Raw genomic sequence first — 20,242 nt, 5'->3', positions numbered from 1 at the left:
AGGTTTCTGCAGGGTAGAATTCATGCGGGGAGTAACAGGAGATCTGAGTAAGTGGAAAAAAATAAGACATGCCAGAACCTGAACTTTAGAATAATGAGTACAAAGGCACTGTTTGTATGACCAGTGGAGTAGTCAGAAGAATGGACACCACACACATGGTTACATTCTGCCACCTTTCCCTCACACTGGGAAACTGTCCTCCTAAGATCCTTCCACTTCATTCCTAAAGGCCTTAGCATTCCACCTCCCCCAAGTAGCCCAGGAGACATTCCGTAGCCTCAGGCTCCCCTCTCAAGAGTCACACAGCTCCTTGAGAAAATCCCCCACAGTGTTTGCCTGAGTTCAGCCAAGGTACAACCCCCAGAGTGGATGTGCGCAGCCTCTTAGCTGTCTGTCACCTAAAAGTCCTAACATGCTAGCTGAAGAATTCACCTCTGCAGGTCACATCTCACCTCCTAAATCATGGGCCCTTTCACGAGGTCTGTTGGATTTTTTTCTTTTATTGAAAATATATTTTTTCATACAATATATTCTGATTACTGTTTCTCCTCCCCCACTCCTCCCAGTTCCTCCCATCTTCCCTACCATCCAGATCTACCTGCTTTGGTCTCTCATTAGAAAACAACGGGCATCTTAGGAAGAATAATAAAATAAAACAAATCAATAACAATAAATCAAAATATGACAAAACAACCAACCAAGAAAACAACAACAAAAAGAGTCCCCAAAGGCACAAAAATACATATAAACAGAGACACACATGTTCTCAAACACAGAAACTCCATCCCCCGAAAAGAAACCTGGAAGCTATTATATATATGCAAAAGATGAGTAAGGTTAAAAATAATGTCTTGACTTAACATTATGAAACAAAGAACCTCCAAAGATGCCACTGGCCATTTATTGCTGGGCACGGAGCCTACCCTTGACAATGATTTGCTTCCCTAGTGAGACTGCCTTGGAGAAAACTAAATTTTAATTTTCTAGTGGCTATCAATTGCAGATAGCTTTTTTTGTTAGGGATGGGACTATCTATCTTCTATCCTCTTCTCCTTTTAGCTTTTATATCCCATCTGGTCCAGATCCACAGAGGTCCTGTGCATGCTGTCACAGCCTCTGTGAGTTCGTGTGTGCACCAGCCCTATTGTGTCTAGAAGGCCTTGATTCCTTGGTGTCTTCCATCTTCTCTGGCTCTTACACTCTTCCTGCCCCCTCTTCCACAGAGTTCTCTGAAACCTGAATGGAAGGAGTTGGTGGAGACCTTCCTTTGATGGTGGTGTATTCCAAGGTTACACAATCTGCATATTTTCTGGCAGTGGCTCTATGTGTTTGTTCCCATCTGCTGCAGGAGGAAGCTTCTCTGATGATGGTTGAGCAAGGCACAAATCTACGAATATAGCAGAATGACATTAGAAGTCATTTGATTACTGTGTTCCTTTAGGAGAACAGTATTATATGGTTTTCCCCTAGGTCCCTAACCTATCTAGTCTCAGGTTCTTGGTCACCCATGCAGCACTGGGGATGGGTTTTATCTCCTGGACTGGACCTTAAGCCAAATCAGATATTGGTTGGTTACTTCCAAAAGCTTTGTGCCACTATTACACCAGCATATCTTGCAAACAGGTCATTCTTTTAGATGTAAGGTTTGTAGCTGGTGTTTACCTTTCTCTTTTAGTGGTATGCTGTGTACCTTCCAGAACCATGTATAATAGCTCATGTGTGTGGAATCTCTAGATGGGCACTATCTCAACTTCTCTGTGTTCAGTGCAGATATTATCTCCAGTAATAGGGCTAACCACAGCCACAATCACATCTTATCTCTCCGACTCCTCAGACCAAAATGGCTGAGATTCTGTCTCTGCTCTGTCTTATCATTTCCTGTCTGTCTGTACAGAACTCTAGACATCTATGGTTAACTAGTGGCTAGTTCAGCCCTATGATCTCCAGGCAAATTTTATTTGTCAGAACACAAACAAAATATCACAACATAGCTTGTCTTCAATGACCAAGATTCTCTCTTACGTCTCTTGTATTCTGTTGGTGAGTTTCCTATTCAAGTCCCTAAATTTTTCAGTTCCAGTTTTCCCATAATGTGGGTTATTGATTCTGTTTCCACTTACAAGTCTTGAGTCATTTTTATCATCTTGTTCCACTATTTGTTTGTATTTCCTATATTTCCTCAAGCAATTTATTCATTTCATCTCAAGGGACCCCTAAGATATCCATAAATACTCTTTTGAAGTATTGTCTTGTGTTTTAGCTATGTTGCGTTCCTCAAGGTCTATTGTAGTAAGGCTGCTGGACCATAAGGGAAACTTTGGAGTGTGACCATAGCAATGTGTGAGTGTAGGTCTGTTGCTCACCACAATCCTCTCATTCTGCTAAGGTACATAAACAGTAGGCAACGCTGTGGTATATACTAGAACTCTGTACTTTCTGCTTAATTATACTGTGAAACCAAAACATCTCCAAAAATTGACCATTAGAATAGTATACGTTTACAGGATGCATTTTGAGTTTGAAATAAATTTGGACCCATATCTTACTCTACACATGTCTGCAGGCTTTAGTCAGTGAGGGTCTCTCTGTGGACCAATGAGCCAAAGCCTTACTCCTAAGAACTTAAATTCTGACCAGACAACCAAAGGTCACAACATGTGGTAGATCAGTCTCCAAAAGGAATTTTTCTACAACTTCACTAAACAGTTATGGGGACCCCAAACTGAGCACTGGGGCCTAAGAAAACTCAAAGTGTACCCTAGCATTGGAAGACTCATGGCATACCAGGAGAAACTTGGAAGCAAACGGTTATACTAAGCACACGTGGCTTAAAAGATAAGTGTAAGTGGGAACCCACGGGAGAAATGAGAATTGACATAGAAGAGACTACTGGTGAATACTCATTCAGCCAGCTCAGCCCCCATTCCTATGCATTTCAAGTGACAACTCTGCACGACACGGTACCCGATACCAGAAAAACCGTCATGACAATGATACACAGTCTAGGGTCAGGAAGGTTGTAGTTTAAAAGGCTCTATTTCAATTACAGAAGACAATGCCACTTAAGCTGAAACAGGACACCCTTCTCCAGACATCTAGCTAATGAGAAGAAAAAGAAGGCATTTTGCATTCTCACACTAAGTGCTGTTTGGCATTTGGAGGGATATCACAGGTGCTCTGACACCATGATTCTCAAGCACAGCTGAACATCAGCACAGCATGGTAACCTTTTAGTAAGCAACAGAACCAGGTTTCAACCCAGACCAATTAAATCAGAATAGATAAAGACTGGAAGCTGGCAATGGCATTGAAAAAAATCTCTGGGAAATTCTGGTGTACAATAAAGATTGAAAACTCCTATTCATCTGATTTTCTCTTCTTCCCAATTATGAATCTGATGCATGATTACAATTAGTTCATTAAAAAAGTAAAATCCATGAGCCACCCTACAACTTACAAACCATAACATTGCCAATATCTGGTAACTATCTAATATAGCCTCCATGAGTCCTAGTCCCCCGAGTATAACAAATATCCTAACTTTTATGACAGTAACTCTTACCGGTTTATCTCATGTACAATATGTATAAACAATTCTACGCAGATCAGCTTGTTTTTGAATTTCATTAATAAGCTGCTGCCAAGCTAGAGATGTAGTTCTAGAAAGCTAGCATATACAAGACCCTGGATTGAATTCCCAGCAGTGCACGCACACACACACATCCACACACATGCATCATAGGTAGTCGTAGGGCTTTGCTTTTCATAATGTTACCCATAGTGGAGCCAGAAGTGTAGAATCCCAGGCAGCAGCTCAGATCCACTAGTGAGAATCTTTATTGTAATAAATGCCATGCTCTAAAGTTCAAAGAGCATTATTCTAAAGACTTGACGTCAAGGTTTATTCAAGTTGTGACATGTACGTACAGTTTGACAATGCCTGCATGGGGGTTTCTGTTTTTTACACAGAAAGATAATGTATTAATGAAGAACCTTACATATCTTTTTTTGAGACTTATAGTCTTTTTTATTGATTTTTATTGAGCTCTACATTTTTCTCTGTTTCCCTCCCTGCCTCTCCCCTCCCTACTATAACCCTCCCCCAAGGTCCCCATGCTCCCAATTACTCAGGAGATCTTGTCTTTTTCTAATTTCCATGTATATATCTCTCTTGTACGTCTCTCTATGTAAGTCTCTATGTAAGATCTCTATGTAAGTCTCTCTTAGTGTCCTCATTGTTGTCTAAGTTCTCTGGGATGGTGACTTGTAGACTGGTTTTCTTTGCTTTATGTTTAAAAACCACCTATGAGTGAGTACATGTGATAATTGTTTTTCTGTCTCAGTTACCTCACTCAAAATAATGTTTTCAAGCTCCATCCGTTTTCCTGCAAAATTGAAGATGTCATTTTTTTCGGCTGTGTAGTACTCCATTGTGTAAATGAACCACATTTTCCTTATCCATTCTTTGATCGAGAAGCACTTAGGTTGTTTCCAGGTTCTGGCTATAGCAAACAATGCTGCTATGAACATAGTTGAGCACATATCTTTGTGGCACGATTGGGCATCCTTTGGATAAATACCCAAAAGTGGTATTACTGGGTCTTGATACAGGTGAAGGACTTTTATGAACTGAGGCAGGAGTTGAGTTGGTAGAATGCCTACCCAAGATGTACAAAGCCTGCAGTTCGATCACCAGCACCACATGCACCAAGAATGGTGGGAACACATGTAATACTAGCACTTGGAAGGACCAGAAGTTCAAGGTCATCTTGACTACGTATAAAGTTTGGAAATGGTCTACTGCACGACATGAGAAGCTGTCTAAAAAAAGACATACGCTTAGAAGTATGATAGTGGAAAATAAATTATATAAATATTGAATTTTATAAAGTCAAATTATTTTTAGTATACTTTTTCATATACCCAACAGAGTATGCAAAAGTTCTTACTACATCATAACTTCTCTCATATCAAGTATTGTCAGATTCCTTGATTTTCACCCACTTAATGGAGAATAACTGATATCTTAATTCATATTTTTCCAGACTTACTAATAAGCTTGACAATTTTAATTGTTTATATATGTTTATATTTTCTATCCCATAGAAAGTTCATTACTTTATTTTGCCAGCTTTTAAATTGAGTTATTTGAATGGTTTTCTAACCAATGTATAGCTTTTTTATGTTAAAAGATATGTATATTTTCAACTGCACACATTTTAAATAATGCCTGCTAATATATATTTTGTCTTTTCATTTTCATCATGGTGACTAACGATCAAGAGAAATTCTAACCTGTTCTGTCATAAGTTGTCATTCCTATTTTAGTTAGTGATTTTTGTCCTTTTCAAGAGTGATTTCTTTGCCCTAAGGTCTAAAATATATTCTCCCACATTTTCTTCTAGCGATGTTAAAGTTCTGCTTTCTTGTTAAAGTCCTTAATCCATCTGGAATTGATTTTGTGCTCTTTGTGCAGAAGGGATCTGCTGTCATTTCTTTTGTGTGGAGAATCAATTGTCCCAGAACTGTTATTGAATAGTCCCCCTTCGCTTCCAGTTGATCTCAAAGCCTCTTGGGTCATGTATATTCATCAGTTTGTTCCTGGCTCTCTGTCTTGTTCCATTGGACAAATCGTCTCTCCTAGCACCAATGCCACAGAGTTTTAATCACTACAACTTTATAATAAATCTTCATGTCTGGTAGGGCAAGGCCTTCCAATTTATTTTTCTCTTTTAGTGGTTTGGCTATTTGGGCCCTTTAACTTCCATATAAATTATAAAATCAATGTGTCATGTTACACTCAAAATACTGTTCTGATTTTTATTAGAATTGCATTAAAAATCAATTTTGGAAGAATTGATATATTTCTAGTATTGAGTGCTTCTTTCTGTGAGCATTGAACATTCAAGTGTTTCAATGCCATTCTACAGCCTCTCTCTCCACAAAGTTCTTACATGTGTTTGCTTATACTGACACCCATGTGTATTTTCTTTGTTTATTAACACATTGATTCCAGTTTTGTATATTACATACAGAAACATATAAATTTCTTGGGTGGTCACTTAGATAAACTGTCTCATTATTTCCAATAATTTTAAGAAATTACAAGCAATTCATTTATATGAAAAATAAGTTTATTTCTAGTTTCCAGCCTATATGTATTATAGAGGATGCTAACTTCACTAAATGCATATCATATCATATCATCTCTTTCTCACTTTTAGTAAGAGAACACCATGAATTTTAGCTCATGCATTATTGACTTTTTTCATCACAGTGATAAAATATTTGATAGTATTTTGTGCTGAGTCCTTGAAGCAGCTCCAGGGACATAGACCTGATTCAGGGCAGCAGGGTAATGAAGAAAGACAGACAGACAGACACATTAAAAAAAAAAAAGATGGGGTTGGGTAGTCTGAGCTCTTGGGTGGAGAAACCTCAGTACCCAGAAGCTCAATGTTTATAATATAGAGTTTAACAGGGAAGTGGGATTATTGCATACAGCTGAGTAAGGAGGCAGAGTTATTAAGATAAACAAGAAGGCAGGGTTTATGGGACACAGCTGGAGCAAGGAGAAAAGTCTAGCTAATCGTGGTAGGAGTACTCTCTTTAGAGGAGCAGTCTTCAGGCAGGGAATGTCTGGCGGGAGAAAACAACAGACATGTTCTGCACACACCATTGACACCTACACTGGATGGAAACGGAAGGCTTTCCATTTCCCTCTGGATCTGAGGCTACAATCATTGCCATGCCTGTGCCCATTACATCAGCACAAGCGAAACTCAGTGCAGTGTCTATAAGTCCCACTCTTATGGAGAAGAAAGGAAAGGCAGAGATAGGAGAATCCCTGGAAGGTGGTGGGCCAAATATCCTGATATCATATAGCAGAAAACCAAAAGGAGACCTCATCTCAAGTTGGAAGGCAAGGACTGATACCTGATGCTGTCCTATCTGTAACTGGCATATGGCACATAGACATGCTAGTTACACATGAATTCATACACACCCAAAGAGAAAAAAAGACCAGGAGAGGGAGAGGAGAGGAGAAAGAAGGGGAGATGAGAGAGAGGGGAGGAGAGGGGAGGGGAGGGGAGGGAGGGGGGAGAGGGAGGAGAGAGATTTCACTGATCTGATTACAGAAACTCCAAAATCCAAGAAACTCAATAAACCACAAGCAAAAGAAACTTGGAGAAAACTTAGAGAAATCTGTACATCAGTGAAGCTATGCCATTTATTTTATATAGAGGAGTGAAGGTAAGGATAATACTGGAGCCTTAGAAGAAATAAATAAAAGCCAAGAAATAGCAACACACTACTTTTAAAGTCCTAAAATCTAAAAACAGACAAAAATTCCTTCCATCCATAATTCCATACCTAGAACTCTATTTTCCCAAAGCCAAATACTGTATCAGGTATACTCATTTGTTTTCCATTGCTGTAATAAAGACCATGACCAAGAGCTTCTTGAGAAAGAAAGGACTTGCTATATCTAACAACTCCCAAATGCTTCCCATCACTGAGGGAAGCCAAGGTAGCAGGAAATGAAGGTAAGCCATGGAGGAGTCATGCTAATCTGCTTGCTTAGACAGCTTTCATAGACTACCCAGGACCACCTGCCAATCATCAATCATCCATCAAGAAAATCCCCCAGAGACCTGCCCGCAGGCTAATCTGAGAGAAGCAAGTCCACAACTGTGACTCCCTCTTCCCAGTTGACTCTAGCCAGTGTCAAGTTGAGGGGGTGGGGAACTAACTCAACATAAGGCATAGAAAAAGCAGAAGATAACACTTCCAGCAAAAGAATTCTACAAAAAAAAAAAGTTAAGTCCTCTAGACAGAAAAAACAATACCAAAATAAGACAAGTCATAGAGTCTTGCGGTGTCACCAGCCTCAGTAAGCGTACTCAGAAATGGAATGCTTGTCTTTATTGCTCAAATCTTTTTAAAGTAAAGTGATGTAATAGAGTCTAGTTATTTCAAAATGAGTTGAATTGAATATATAACAATAATATGTTAGTATGTTACTCAGAAATAAAGAAATGAATATACACTGTTGCAATATTACTAGAGTATATATAAAGTGTGCTGTAGTGTTTGATAGAAAATCATATTAAATTAAAATAGATGCTATAAATCTTAAAAAAGAATTGTGTGTGTGTGTGTGTGTGTGTGTGTATCAAATGGAATGACAAAATAAAAAACACAGTGTTAATAAAATTGCAATTTCGGTAATTTTGCTTAAGAGCACTGGCTACTCTTCCAGAGGCTCTGAGTTCAATTCCTAGCAACCACATGGCAACTCGGAACCATCTAAAATGGGCTCTGATGCCCTCCCTCTTCTGGCTTGCAGACATACATGCAGATAGAGCACTCACACACAAAACACATAAATAAATATAATTTTAGAAGTTGAAATTTAACCAAGAAAAAAACTTAAAGAGGAAGGGGAAGCAGCATAGATGACACAAGCAAAAAGCAACTAGCAAAGTCATGGCTTTAAATTAAGTAATCACATATGTACTTATGACACGCTTAAGTAATTAAACACTTTATCTAAAAGATGTTGACATATGGGGGGAGGGGCCTTAAACTATCTTCAAGGAACTCTATATTTTACTCAAATCTGAAAAGAGGAACTATGCGGTATATATACTGTATACCATTCTGAACAAAAGAAATCTTGGATGTAATTAGAAAATTATCTCCATAGTCAATTTGCATTCAGGCAGAGCATCATAAAGAATCGTGAGAGATAACTGAAAAGCAGAGGTTTCCCAGCTCATTTGTAAAAGAATTGCTGTCACATCCAAATAAAAAGTCGGAACGTGAAAACACATGGGAAACCATTTATTTTAAAATATGTGCATGTTTTTTCCTTTTCTTGCATTAATTGAATATTCTAATAATACTGTATTTTAGATTTTATTATTTTACACACATGTACATTGACTCTTCATAAACATTCTTCTGTTCTGTCCTGGTAAATTTTTTGTCAGTGTGACAATATACATAGTCATCTGGGAAGTTCAGTTGAGAAAATGCCTCCCTCATGTGTGGCATACATCTCCAGATAGACTGCTGTCCAGGATCCATCAGATATACTATGAAGATGGGTCTGCGGACAAAGCTCTTTTCATACTGGGAAGCATCCCTGGGACTTGGGGGATACCTTTCCCGAATCCTAGGGTTATCTGCCCCTCGCTGCCTAACTGTGGATGATAATGCTGTTGTGTTCAACTTTATTTTATTTTTGTACAAATAGTAGATATTGAATCTCAAGATGCATGGGGCTGGAGTGGTTCCAGATAGTTTAAATGTATATAGCTGAGTTCTTCTTCTGTTGTACCATGACTGATAGAACTCTTACACTGAAAGAAACTGGAGAAACAGAATCTTAATTAGTTTGTGATTTTTTTTTCTGGAGCTTCTGAAGTTACTATTTTAAACTGATAAGGTTTAAAGACATTGATAACTTTATTATAATAAAGAGGGCACTGATAACTCTTGGCATACTGTGGAATAGAAATGAATTAAATAGTTCAGGCAAACTCAAAGGAATGAATAGGCAATAGAGATGGGGGAGGTGAAGGAAGAAAATGTTTTTTTGTTTGTTTATTTTTTGTTGCTATTTTGTATTATCTGCTCTTGGTTTTGTCTGTGTTTTTGTTTGTTTAATATTCTTATTTGTATTTTTATTAATTCAATTTTTTAGATTTTTATTTTATTTTTAAATTTTCCTTTGGGGGATGCTACAAGGGTAAAGGGTAGATACGGGGGGACTGAAAGATGAGTGGGATTGAGATACATGATGTGAAATTCCAAAAGAATCAATAAAAAATCATGTTAAAAGTATTCTAGGAAAAATGGCACACACCCATAATCCAAGAACCAGGAAGACTGAGGCAGGCTGATTGAGATGTTGAAGCCTATATATATAGAGAGAGGGAGGCTCAATGACAGCCTGAGCTATGGAGCAAGTGTCCATTTCATTAAAATAAATAAATAAATACAAGGAAAGAAGTGTATTAAATATCCCTATTGGATATTTCTAACCCAAATACAGTGAGACCACATAATGACATTCATGTAAATGACTGACCTCATTTTCAATGGGGTCTCATAAGCTTTTATCTCCTAATGAAAACACAGCTATCATGGTGGTGGAAGCACAGTGTATGTTTTTTGAACAACGAGCAAAAACAAAACAAAAAGTACCAATGACATATTATCAGACTCTACCCTATTATTAGGTGGTGCATGTACATGGTTATAAAAGCAAGGTCCTGAATGCCTTTGTATTTGATATTTAAACATTTTAGTTCAACTATCTGGTATAATGAAACTGTTACTAATAAGAAAAAGAAAAATGACCTTGAGCCCCAGTATTGAAATTCCCAGCTCAAGCTGATATAAATAAGAGAAAATGTCTATGTCATCTTGGAAAGAAATCCTATCACCTATAGGAACACAGCTGAGATTTCTAAAATCCAAACTCAGAGCCTAACTGGTTTTTTGGATGAATTAGAGCCTGTATTAACTTTTGAACTTCGCAGAGTTCATCCTTAGGAACAAACAAAACAATTTTAGAACTACTATTGGATCACATCAGAGTGGCTATCATCAGGAAAACAGATCCAGTGAGCGTGATGTGAATTCAGGGAAGGAGGAACCCTTTCAACATGGCTGGGAGGAATGTAAACTGGTACAGCCACCATGGAAATCAGCAAAAAGCTCCTACAATAATACCACCACATTGTTCAACCACATCACTTCTGGGTAATCAACAAAGGACTGTAAGCCAGCTCACTAAGCAAACCATTGCATGTGCATATTGCTACAGGATTCAGAACAGCCAGGATATAGCCAGCCTAGATCCTAGCCAATGAAAAAGTGAATAAAGAAAATGGGAGATATATATATATATATCTCCCATTTTCTTTATATCATATATATATATATATATCCCATTTTATATATATATGCAATTAGGTAGCCATAAAATTAAATTATACCAGTTTCATAAAAAAGTATGGAATTGGACACTGTCATGTAAGGAGAACTAAACCACACTTAGACAAACACTACATTTTTTCCTATGCAGAAGAATACACTTTTATTCAAGTGACTATGCACTGGTGGAACAGAAGTACCCCAGCATGCTTAGGACCATTGATAACTTAGTCTGACCTGAAACTCATCCAGGAGATAACAATTGCCATTTGTCCTGCCAGCCATAGTAGAGACATATAGACCTGAAGGTATATATCTGGTGTATCTTGCTGTGTTATTTTTTTTCCTGCTAGTTCTGGAATGCAGGATTATTAAAGTAGACACTCTTGGCCTCTAGCAGAATTCCACACTGCTTCCCTCACCAGTGGAGTGAGGGCTGTTACAGAAGAAAAGGACAAATGAGATCCCTAGCAATGACGATGTCAGGAAAGTAGGAAGTCAAAACAAGTTTGTGTCTGTGGAGGGACTTCTGGGATTGGTGCCACTTCAAGGTCTTGAAAGTTGGAAGGCTGGTGAAGTCCACCACATTGCCATTCAACTCCTATGTTGAAAAGTTGGAAACAGATGGGTTTTGAAAATGCAATGGGATATCATAAAATCTTAAACAGGTGGTGATTCCACTGCACCTGCTGTTCCAGATGTGATTTCATTGTCGGAACAAACTGACATATACGCTGCCACCTGGCATGCAGCTATTGAGGTAGAAAATACTTTTGTCTCTGTAGCTGTTACTAAAGCCCAGCAGGACTCAGTTGCTCTCTCGTGGCAATACAATGGCGCCAGTCTCGTTTCAGGAATATATCACCTCTCATGCCTTAGGTCCACAGAGATTCTAATCACTGGATATTTTTGCAAGAAATCCACAGGTCCATCTCATCAAAGGTATTGGCGGCATTGTGTTGACTAAACCTAGTAGGCTACAAGTGGTAACTAGTGTAAACTGCGTGCTAGGTGGTAGGATAAAATCAATGACAAAATTTGAAGAGTCTTTCACAGATGTGATATTGTGGTATGTGTCAACATGTCTCTAGATATCATGGGCACAATGCATAGTGGCCTTCTTTGGGCTAAAAAGGAAACATGTTATTCATCTAAGATGTCACCTAAGTCTTTTTATAGAATCATCCAAGCAGCTTTTAATTTTGAGTGATGCTTAGAAGAGAAGGCTCACCAGCTATCCAGGATGATGCCTAAGCTGCTGAAACTCTTGGATCAAATCATCCATTTGCTCTAATGGTTGTTAAAGAGTCAGCCAAATGCAAGTATTCTCTGGAACCTCTGGATGGCCCTTACATCCATTACATTACAGAGTAGACCTTTGGACTATAGAGCAAATCGTTAACATCGCAAGCAGACAACTACTTTCCTTTTAAGAAACAGCCTTTGGGTCGATAGTGTGACTTAATAAACCTTGTTCTACCTAAAACCTGGACAGCCCCAGCAGGCTGGGCATGTACAACATGGGCAAGAGCACTTGGTTGTCAGATGAACATATATACAGGAATGGGCCCAAATATGTGAAGCAGCTGCCTATGTATTTCTAGTCACTCTCTTGTTACATCCCCTTCTCAACTTTCCCCAGTCTGCACCTATGACATCATATGGTATTCCCTACAATCAGATGGTGAAATGGAAGAAGAGACAACTCATGTTTGGTTCACAGATGGTAATGCACAAGCATCATGCAGAAATGGACAAGGGAAGCATTGCAGTTTCTCTATGGGACACTGCAGAAAAATGCAAGGGACGTGTAGCCTTGAAGCAGTACACTGATCACTCTCTTTACTTGGGAAGAGAACAGACATGTAACTATATAAGAATCCTGTGGCTCTGACCAATTGTTTGACTAGATGTTCAGGGCTTCAAACGAACATGGTCAGAACAAGGCATCAAAGAGGTCTGAGAAGAAATATTGTAAAGTTTTGTTATAAAGCGAGCCACACACTGTTGGAGAGAATATTAACAAGGCACTTGTATCAGAAATTAAGACTTTAAGAATCTAATAATAATAAAACAAATAAATCAATTTTAAATTTAAATTTAAAAATTAAATTTAAAAATTAAATTAAAAAAATTTAAATTGGGTAAATATTTTAACACACTCTGTCTACACATACACACACATTTAAAAATTAAATTTAAAAATTAAATTTAAAAAAATTTAAATTGGGTAAATATATTTTATTTATATTTATATATATTTAAATATATTACACTTTGTCTACACTAAGAGAGAGAGAGAGAGAGAGAAACAAGCACATTAAAAGATGTTCACCTGTTATTTTCTTTCTTAATTGTTGCTGCCTTTTAAGTTATGGCTCTCTGAGTCAGCAACTGCAACTCCTCCACTACCAGCAGTGGTTAGGCCACAAGAGCCACAGCCTGTGGAAATTCTGCTCCTGAAGGCCCTGACTCTTCAAAGCTACAACAGGAACTTATTTAAATCTCTATCCCTCTAAAAAGCTCAAGATTCAAAGGTTGAGTACCCTGCTCCCCAAAGAGGCTGAACAGCAGGCAGGTCACCTCCTTGAATCTCCCAAGAAGTTCTCCTTCTTCTGCTGGTGTACAAAAGAGTTCCACAATAGCCTGAAATAGAGTATAACAAAGGTTTATTTATTCAGCGATAAACTCACAGAAAGAGTAGCAATTCACAGTCCTCTACAAGCGCTGGGAACTAGAATTGAATCCAATAGCCAAGAGGCTTGTGCACACTTTCATCTGCATTTACAGTACATGAGACCATGTCCAATGTGGGCTGATATCTTAAAGGCTATTGGCTGAAGGAGTTCCCACAGCACCTTCCCCTTTTGTCTAAATAAGAGAGTTCTAAGTTTAATACAAAACTATATACAATAAGGACAAATATCAAGTATTGTCCAGGGAAAAGAAGAGTCAAAACATACATAAATATTAGAATTACAACCAGCATAAACAACATCAAACAAGAAACATATGCTAAATGTTTCAACAATTATCCTATCCTAAGAAGTCTAAGTCTTATATTGAAAATGACTTGGCTAAGTCATGAAAGGAAAGTAATAATGACTATCTAGTCTTCAAACCCATCAAAGACCTGAGAAGGGAAATAATATTTCTTGAGTAAACAGAAGTGCAATCAAGCAACTTCCAACCGGTACAAGAAACAACAGAGACAACAAGCTGACTGGGCAGTCACCCAAAATCTCATTTGCAGTGGTGGGGTAACCAACTTTGGCTAAGGCCAAGAGTAACTGACAGACCATTTTCAGAGGCAGGAAAATTTGAAAAACCGTCTTACCCTGTCTTGGCAAGGGTTGGCCGTCTTTTTGCTTGTATGCTACGTGCCCAGTCTAGACACCATGCATTTTGTCAATAGTTGAGGGAGGGGCAGTTCTTTGCCCAAAGGCTAGTTTTGCCGAGAAGGAAACAAGCTCCAAGTGGAGAGTCTTGGGTGCCCAACATTCTCTTGGGATAAGATTGGTGCTTCCAAGAGTAATTGTGTCTCACGTCAACAGAATCCTAAATTATTTAAATGCCATATTCTAAAATTCTTTGAAGTGATTGAAGATTAATTATCTATGTGGAATATAATCTTTATGCATCTAAAGAACCTGATTAGTCTAACTATAAGTATGACAAGCATGGATGACTATTGACCTGTAATTCTTAATACTATATAGCTTAAAGACTAAGGCTTCGTATTAAAAAATTAAACAATCTTTAAACAAATGAACAGTGAATAAGGACATTGACCTCAAAATGTTAATAATAAATAAGTATCTTGATCAAAGGTAGAAATGTGTAGTGAAATATGATACATATATCCTAAAATTGCATTAATATACAAAATATCTTAAGCAGAGTAAAAACATGCATGCATATAATATAACTTTGCATAGGCACACAAATATTATAAACAGAAATAAGAGTATGTTCAACATAACAAATGTAATTTGAATTTGTATCAATATACAAGAATCTATGCCAATGTAAATTATCAATAAATAGATCACAAGTAATAATTGAGTCTACCATTATCCCATCCCATGCAATCCCCCCCTTTTTTTATCAAAAGAGATCTTAGAGCTTACTTTATTTCCACTCCCATCCCCATATCAGTTATAACTAACCTTTAATACTGTTCCCAGTCCTGAGGACAAACTTTGGTTTATTTTTTGTTTTGTTTTGTTTGTTGTTTTCTAGAATTACTTCCAGTATGGTGGGGGCAATGTTATTTCTGTGGTATCCTGTAAAAACTAAAATGATGGTTAAGTTTCAAGATTACTGTCTGATAAAATTGCAGAAAGTCTTTGAGTTGTCAGTTGGGTTTTTCTGAAGTTCTTATTTAGAAGTTCTGGCCAGAACATTGTAAGAAGGTACACCTCAGCTGGCCAAGTTGGAATCACCTTGAGTAGTTTGTAACCTATTGTAGAAGGCTATTTATTTGTTTCCTGGACACCCAGACTCCTGAAATAACCACAAAAAACTGTATTCATTAAATCACGGCTTGGCCCTTTAGCTCTAGCTTCTTATTGGCTGACTCTTACATATTAATTTAACCATTTCTATTCATCTGTGTATCACCACAAGGCTGTGGCTTACTGGGTAAAATTTCAGCATCTGTCTCCAGTGGGGCTACATGGCTTCTTTCTGACTCCACCTTCTTTCTCCCAGCATTCAGTTTAGTTTTCCCCATCTAGCTCTACTCTTCTGAGCCACTGGCTGAAACAGATTCTTTATTAACAAATGGTATTCACAGCATACAGAGAGGAATCCCACATCACCTCCCCTTTTCTGTTTAAATATCAAGGAAGGTTTTAACTTTAACATAGTAAAATTACATTAAAAAGTTATCAAGCAAGAATTACAGTTACAATATTTATATTTACTTTATTTTTATCATAACTAAGGAAAACTATAACTATAGCTATCTATTCTTCAATTCCATCAAAGACTCCAGAAGCATATAAAATTACCTAAGTAAATAGGAAATACATTGTAAACAACTTCCAAGAGACTTCTTGCTGCCTAGATAGTCACCCAAAGCTTTTCTGTACTATTGGGCCATCAATCTTCAACCTACAGGCCCATAGTATCCAGCAGACTTTCCCATGAAGCAGAAAGTTTCAATGACAGTTCCACCTATATTGGCAATTTGTCAGTGACTTTCCTCTGTGTCCTACAAAATGCCTGGCATACTCTTTCATGAAACAAGAATCCCAAAAGACCTTCTTACTTTCTTCAGGCAAGTTCAGTCGTCATTTTTCTGTGGGCCTTGCATGTCTAGCTCATGCCTTGCAGTCCAGGCAAGAGTAGTTTCTTTCCCAAAAGGTCAGCAAACTTCATAAGGAACCTCTTTGATGCCCATCTTCCTCTTGAAGTAGTTTGGTCCTGCCAGGAGCAGATGTGCCTCACTGTCATGAAAAGTCCCAAGTTCTTAAAATACTTTAAATGCCATATTCCGTAATCTTTGAAAGGTTTGAAGATTATCTATTTAACTGAAATATATCTCTCTATATATCTAGAAAACCTAACATAATAACAAGTTTGACTATTATAGATGATTATCTATTAACCTATATTTCTTAATTATACGTTACATTTCTAAGCGAGCTGCCAAACACAGTACCTTAATCAAGAGCAGAAATATACATGTAACACAATTGACCTTAAATTTGTATCAATAAACCAAGATCCATACCAATGTAAAGTATCCATCTCTATGGCATATCCCCTTTTAAATGTAAGCAAACATTTATAGACAATTATTTAGGGAATTTGGGCATAGTTCTCTCCAAACTGCTTCCTGTTTTTTGTTGGGCAAAGTACTTTTTGGGGCGTTAACTTTTCAGGGTGTCTTGGTCCATTAAACCACATTTGTCTAGAAGGATTTCACAGGTTCTTATCCTCTGTGGAAACAAAAGAGAACCTCTTTTCCAAAGCAACAAATCCTTATACTTAAATTTTGAAGACAAGATACTTTTAACTTAGCAGTCCATAAAATGAAATGTCTCTCTGTACTTAGCTCCTTCACAGTAAAAAAAAAAAATTAAAGAAAATACAATAATATACATAATCCAAACTCTCTGTATATATTCCATCTTTACATGGCTTATTTGTTTTTATTCCATTACTTTTTAATATTTATTTTATTATCTTTACTCCTTTAATTTATAACTGTATTCTGTCTCTTTAAAGACTTTTTGTTTTTTTCTTAAACCATCTATTTATTTTTATAACTCTCTATACTTTTTTCTTCTCTCACACAAGCCTACATACTTTTATACAACACTGTGACTCGTTTAGAGTTCTTTTATGTCTGAATCTGTCCTATCGTGTATCTGTAAATTTTTTCTGTCCAGGGGTGTTTTTTAAAATGCTAAGTGTTTCTAATGCTGCTTTGCCTTTTGGCTCCACCTAGTCCAACATGGCAGGGCAGAGATCTGTTTAGCATGAGCCACGCTCACAGTCCCATTTTCAGGCACACAGTGGGTCTATGTTTCCATTAAGCAAGTTGTAGCACTCTTCTCTCGAATACTATTTAAATGCTCGACCTCCTGAAAGAGCCAGAGTTCTTGCTAGCAGCACAGCCCAGGAAGCTTCTGTTTTGAAATGATGTAGTTTTTGCTGCTATTGTTGAGTTTGGAAACCCTCTCTTAAAAGAATTGTGCCTTTAGCAAATAGAGCCCACCAGAGAAAATGCTTAACTTTATTTTTTGTGTCTAGAATTCCTTTCCAAGCCCCCTCAGGTTATACATGGATTTAGTCAGTCCCACGTTGGTACAACAATTAGTTGTAGGAGTCTGCACATTTGTTTCCTGGCCACCCAGACTCCTGAAATAGAGAAACTGTATTAATTAAATCACTGCTTGGTCTGTTAGCTCTAGCTTCTTATTGTCTAAATTTTCCATATTAATTTAATGCATTTCTATTAATCTATGTATTGCTATGAGGCTGTGGCTTACTGGGTAAAGTTCTGGCATCTGTCTCTGATGGAGCTACATGGCTTCTCTCTGACACTACCTTTTTTCTCCCAGCATTCAGTTTAGTTTTCCCTGCCGAGCTCTTCTCTGCTAATTCACTGGCTAAAAAAGATTCTTTATTAATCAATGGTATTCACAGCATACAGATGGGGAATCCTACATCAGTAACCCAAAACCCATCTTAAAGTGGTGTTATCAGCATAACCAGGTGGAATCGTTGCTGTAGAGCCCCAACTTCTTTCTGGACACTTCAAAGATTACTACAGAAAAATTTATTGTTCATTGTGGAAAACTTAAACATTATTCATAAAGACATATAGTCAGTGAAAAGTACCATAAAGACAAAAATAGGTCTGGGGAGAAGTAAAATTTTTTGAAAGCAGAGTTTTGATAATAGTAGTACCTAAATTTTATCTTCCTTCTCTCCCACACTATGTGACTCCTGATACAAGACAGAAACTTCGAATTTTTTAAACAACATTCCTTGATTTATAGAAGATAGCCACTGTCCAACTTCAAAGCCAGCTTTGATTTTTTTATGTGAGTCACAACTATCATTATACTGTGAAGTAGAAAGATATTTATGTTTAGAGAGTTAAATTTTACCCTACAGAGGATATTGGTACCATGAGTCAGATTTCTCTTTGCTTGGAGATTCTTTCTAAATAGCTATACTTTCATCTTTAGGCATCTGGTTGTCCAAGGTCTCTTGACTTTTTAAAGATGGGTATTTTCCTGCAAAGACAAGAACAGAACTCTGCCTTAACTTTTATGAGGTTTCCTTACAACCTGTAGGACTGTCACCTCTGTGGATGAGCTGTAATTTCTCCTTATCAAAAGGTTTTTCCTTTTCAAACTGAATCTTGATTAATTTTGATGATATCCATGGCTTTTCTTCTCCTGTGGAAACAAGATAAAAACCCTTTCCCCAACAAAGCACATCTCCTGGTTTCCATCCTGAGGTCAACACATCCTTGAAATACACTGGCTAATTTAATTCAGCAGGTTTTTTTTTAATTATCCATTGTCTCTCTGCTACTGTTGTTCCTTTCTCATTAGCATTAAGAAAATTCAAGGTTAATAAAGCATTATGCAATGTATTTCTGGGGGTATTTTTTATTCTTTTCTGTTTGTTTAACATATCCTTTATAGTTCAATTTGGTCTTTCTATAACTGCCTGTAGGGTTGTGTGGCATACCTGTGTTATGTTTTATATTATAACAAACAAAAAACTGTTTCATTTTCTTAGAAACATATGCTGGACCATTGTCTGTCTTTATTTGTGCAGGTATACACATGATGACCATAACTTCTAGTAAATTTGTGAATACCAAATCAGCGTTTTCTGAACTCAAGGCAGTTGCCCGCTGAAAATCTTAATAAGTGTCAATGTTGTGGTGTACATATTTCAATTTTCCAAATTCTACAAAGTGGAACATATACATCTGCCATATTTCATTCTTTTGGGTACCCTTTGGGCTACATTCTGTAAGTAGTGGTTTTATATATGCTTATGCAAAAGTTATATAAAGAACAAGTAGGACATCTCCTTATAATCTCCTTAGCTTGTTGCCAAATAATAGAAAAGTCCTTTTTAAACCTTTGCTATTAGCATGATGTTTTTATAAAATTCTGAGGCCTTCAGCACATTTCCAATCAATAATTGATCAATTTCTGTATTACCTTGTACTAAAGGACCTGACTGACCTGAATAGAACTGAATATGAATCATGTATATGGGACAAAGCCTACTCCTGAATATATCTTGAACCTGAATAAATAATTAAGTCAATTCTGTATATGAATTCTGGTATAAATTCAGCTGTTTCAATATGCAAAATAACTCTTTCTGCATATTGTGAATCAGTAACTATATTGAGAAGTACTTTAAAGTACCTTATTATCACGAGAATATCTTCTGATTTGTAGTCTGTCATTCCTGATTTATTTGCATCAGCATAGAATTTAGGGGCGCTCCAGTTATTGGTTTTTTAACATGTACATGTGAGGAAGGATCCAATTATCTCTTCTAATGTGTGATTTTTGTGTTCTAATTTTCTGTAAACCTATTTCATAGCCTAGATAATTGATAGAATTCCTCCTTTGTATTTTTTTTTCAGGAGTAATTGTAATTCCAAATTATGTAAAACTTTCTTCACTTCTTCAAACATTCTTTCTAAAGTATCTACATTTGAATCAGATGACAAAATGTCTTCCATGTAATGGCAGACTAAAGATTTAGGAAATTGCTTATGTATTATTTTTAATGG

General features: G+C 37.1%; 1 protein-coding gene across 2 annotated transcripts in view; it reads right to left on the bottom strand.

Moving 5' to 3' along the window:
• Nucleotides 1-609: 609 nt before the first annotated feature.
• The window catches only part of LOC125416083 (uncharacterized), a 30,194-nt gene continuing 10,561 nt past the window's right edge, over nt 610-20,242 (bottom strand). The window contains exons 2-6 of one of the 2 annotated variants that reach the window (XM_085689783.2): nt 18,599-18,707; nt 16,226-16,380; nt 15,120-15,245; nt 13,497-13,596; nt 610-1,387 (exon numbers count right to left, since the gene is read on the bottom strand). The gene's annotated coding sequence lies outside the window, so the exon portion shown is untranslated. Of the gene's footprint in view, nt 1,388-8,826; nt 9,379-13,496; nt 13,597-15,119; nt 15,246-16,225; nt 16,381-18,598; nt 18,708-20,242 lie in introns of those variants that run through there. The other variant, XM_085689782.2, reaches the window with a different exon arrangement.

This window comes from Myodes glareolus, chromosome 4, assembly GCF_982192425.1.
Source record: "Myodes glareolus chromosome 4, mMyoGla1.1, whole genome shotgun sequence".
NCBI lineage: Eukaryota > Metazoa > Chordata > Mammalia > Rodentia > Cricetidae > Myodes > Myodes glareolus.
Note: the sequence above shows the minus strand (reverse complement) of the source record. Positions and strands in the feature narration are given on the sequence as shown.